The 4,326-nt window shown below is 35.1% G+C and overlaps 1 pseudogene; it reads left to right on the top strand.

Annotated features, from left to right (window-relative positions):
- Positions 3,355–3,899, top strand: LOC109127287 (annotated as a pseudogene).

Genomic DNA, 4,326 nt, shown 5'->3' with positions numbered 1-4,326 from the left:
GAGAAAGTGCATCCAACCGCTGTGAGACGCAAACGTAAAGGTTCAGGAAGCACTGAAAAATCTGAAATTTCGATGGCATTCGAAAACTATTAAAATTGCAGGAGAAGACATGTGTTCTGACAGAGAGAGAGCTGTACGTCGTATACACCAGTTATCTAATATCGAATACAACTCATCTTTCTATTGGGATGTGATTAGCCTAATTGAAAATAATGAGGCAGCTCGGCAAATGGTTCTAGGATTATCAAACGATGAACATGTGCTAACAATATCTTATTATTTCTATTTAATGGAGTTTTTTTTTAAAATAAGATTTGAGCGTTCTTTACTATTTAAATAAGTGTTTAGCTTTCTTCACTGAATAATTTATGTATTTTTTTAATGTATTAAATAAATATATGGCTAGACGATTCATATTTAAATGGAGTTGACTCCTAAAATTTAGCACATGTAGATCGGTCAGTTGTGACAAACCTACTAAATTTTAGCCTATCAAACCAACTAAATTTATATATGCCGATCATGCGTCAACCTCATACATGTTTACTTCATTGTGGTTGTTGTTGTAGTTGCGCGCAGTTGTGGTGGAGAATATTGTTGGTATTGCTGTAATTGTGATTGTGTATGCTGTAGTGATTGCAACTGCGGTGGTGAATAATCTTGGTGTCCATGTGACTGGTACTGCTGCGACTGCATATAAATTGGCAGTTGAGTGTTGCTCGACCCAATATTTACTCCTGGTTGAACAATCGGGTAACCTAAGGCTACATGAAACGGATTCATAATAAATGGTTGAGGAGCTTGCTACGCAAGAAACCTATAAGTGAAGCTCAATGTTCCTTTTCTTTGTTGGAACCCGTCACACTCACACCCCGCGTCACCAAACTCACACCGTTACTATCATCACCGTTGCTAGTTGACGGAAGAGATGGCGGATGTAATCCAAAGAGCTCCTTAATCGGGACTTTGACTTCACCAACGTCCTTATCTCCAAGAATGGTCCGAACTCCAATCAATTTCACAATAAGAGTCAAACGACCCTCTTCAACTAACTTTTCATCAAGAGAAAACTTAACTTCGTGGTCCTATCTCGGGTTTCTGTAGACACAATAGGCGATAGGAGTATTGGATGTAGTCGTTTTCTTACCTTCGCGGATCATAACCGATACGCTCATCTCGTTGCCGATGTTGACCTTATTTATGTCTTTAGCGGATTTGATCATGAGCTCTAGGGTCAGTTTCGGCACTGCGGTTTAAGTTGAGGGGAACACATGACGGGGTGACCTGAACATCATTGGATCCGGGTTTGGAATAATAAGTTAACCATAAGATAACGAGTAATCTGGGGCCGAAGGATAATAATCGTCAACGGATACTGTCGGTTTTAAGCTGATATGAGAAAGTTAGCATTCCGTTGGTTCTCTCCATGATTTTCACAATGTAAGTCACCATCTTGAGTTTGTATTTATTGCAGTTCATTAATGGTAGTTGGTAGAAGCAAGAAACCAAGACGTTGACGTCTCCCAAACAAAGGCCATTCTCTCTTTCAAGCCAATAGCTAAATAACTTGACCTAGAGGTTCAATAGGGCTGCTTCTTCATTGACGTAAAACTTCATGGTGTGGTTCCAAGTCGGATTGGAAACACCGTAGAAGTCAATGGGCGTTTTGGCCGCTTGTGTCTTTTGAATGATGTCGTCGGTGATTGAAACAACGGTGTATACGTCAATCTTATCCGAGTCATTGATAAGCTGACGTCTATGATTATGATCTCGAGGGTTGGATTATTCTCTCTGGATCTTTGTAACTCTGTGGGAGACATTTCGGATAGAAGAGGCGGGTCCCTTTTTTTTTTGGGTTCAAAGTCTTGTCTTGGCAAATTATTTGGATAATGTTGAATGATTGGTAAAGATATTTTTCTAGAAATGCATGGACATGTTTTGATGTGTTACAAAAATATGCAAAGCTGGCACAGTAGTTTACACAAATTATTTTACTATTAAACTGAATTTGGATTAGGGTATATCTCATAATTTCTTCGTTTTATGTTGGAAAGAAAGTCTAGTGATGAGCTTCTTTTAATAGTCTCATTAATGAAATGAAACGAAACAATCTCTTAAGAAAATTCATGATATAGATATGGAATATACTCTAATAAATTACGAGTTACAAGTTACAACATTGATAAGCACAGTTGGAAAGAAAGTCGACTTATGAAAAGTTCAAACACATAATGTGTTACACATTTATATGCCATCCACGTATCTTAATTCTTAATCTGTGTAAATGTTGTCCAAAAATATTGGACCAATTTTGCAATTGACTTCTTTTGGTGGCATAGTAACTTTTTGTGTATTGTATTTGTCGCTTGCATACATGTCCATTTCGGCCATGGTATTGATGTAACCAGCTGATATGATTTTGAGCTCGCGAGTTGGATTCTCTATGGTTCTATGCAATCGTCAGGGAGACATTTCAAGAAAAGATGGTCTCGTTTTGTCTTATCTTGACAAATGTATAGTAAGGCAAAGATATTTATTTACACAGCTGCATTGCACGGACATTTTCTGATGTTAATTACAATATATAGGACAAAATAACGTCGATGCGACTGTGGTAATGAAAAACGCATCATTTTTCATTCGATTCTTCTTTTCCTCTTCTGTATACTTGACACTGCGATTTTGAAATTAAAATATCAGAGCCGCTAGAAATACAAGCGACTCAATCCTTTATCCATATCCATTTTTTAAAGCTGCGACTGTAGATAGTATAGAAGCCATTGACGGACCTTTGAGAAGAATTGACAATGGAGATGATAATTCTCATCTAAAAATCCATTTTTAGTTCAAAATTTAAGGTCATACCCTTTGAGTAAGTCATAAGTATACAATACACAGTTACTTTTATATGAATCACGTGTGAGAGTCGCACGGCGACAAAAAGAACATGCCTAGTATCAATGAACACCGTACGTACCATGTTGTACGACTAGATATCCTATTCTTATACGCTGAAAAATTCTTCAACATAAGTTCTCTTACAATAACTAATGCATAAATTACGGAACCAACATCCTTATTTCCAAGAATATTCCAAAATCCAATAAATTTTACAACAAAATTTGTAAGGTTGATTTTCTTTTTATTAGTTCAATCATACTTTTCTACACTATCTATTTTTAGTCCATATGTGTTTGTGTTTTAATTCAACTTATTATTTAAGGCCACACATAAAAATAAACAGAATTATTAACAGCAGAAAATCATTATAAATACTACACTTTGATGTCATTAGATTCATGCATCTAACTCTCCAAAATTTCTCCAAAAATATCCTAAATAAAAAACAAGAAAATGAATCGTCTTATGATTTTTATGTTTGTTATTGCAATGTGTTTTGGGTTAAATGTATCATCATGGTTCTCATGTCCGAACAACAAAATTCTAATTGAGAACGATCTTGGTCCCGGTTTGGTTCTTCAGTACCAATGTCACTCAAGAGATGACAATCTAGCTATCGCAAATTTACAATTCAAATAAATGAAAAGAATAGTATTCGGGGACAAGTTAGGCAGAAGGACAAGATGGACTTGTGGTTTGAAACATGGATTGTACATGCGATATAGTCAAGAATTTATAGCATACAGAGCCGGTAACATTGATGGATGTGATAAATGGCGTCATTGGATTGCCAGACCTGATGGAATTTACCTTATAAAAAATAAAAAGCTGCCTGCAGTGTTCAAACATGCATGGGTTAAAAAAAGTAAATAATGTTTATGGGGCATGACAATGGTAATTCTTTTTAATCTTAATTATATAATCTTGGTCAGAGCCGGCCAGGACTACAAGCAGAGCAAGCAGGTGTTTGCGGGCATCAGATAACATGTAATCATTAATCGGTCTTTTTATGATAAGTTTTCTTACTCTAATGGTAAAAGTATTTGGTTTTTATTGCCCAATACCAGTATTCAAATCCCAGTACCACTATTTTCCTTGTTAGTCAACAATTCTATTTTTTTCCAAAAACTTAACTATAAAAAATTAGACAACATTTGTTCTATTTGGACTTGCGGCCCATAAATATTCAGCAACGACTCTGTCTATGACTATACATCAACATTCTACTTAATTAACTAGATTTTAACTTTTGGTATATCGTGGAACAATTTTTTAATAATTATTAGAAAATATCAATGTATCTTTTATATATGTTTTAATATGCTTTTATTAATATTAATATTTTATAATATTATATGGACTGTATTTTTTGTATTTTTTACCGGTTAGAATTGGTGTAACATCTCTCATGAACTCATTTGTTAT

The sequence above is a fragment of the Camelina sativa genome, chromosome 11 (assembly GCF_000633955.1).
Source record: "Camelina sativa cultivar DH55 chromosome 11, Cs, whole genome shotgun sequence".
NCBI lineage: Eukaryota > Viridiplantae > Streptophyta > Magnoliopsida > Brassicales > Brassicaceae > Camelina > Camelina sativa.
Note: the sequence above shows the minus strand (reverse complement) of the source record. Positions and strands in the feature narration are given on the sequence as shown.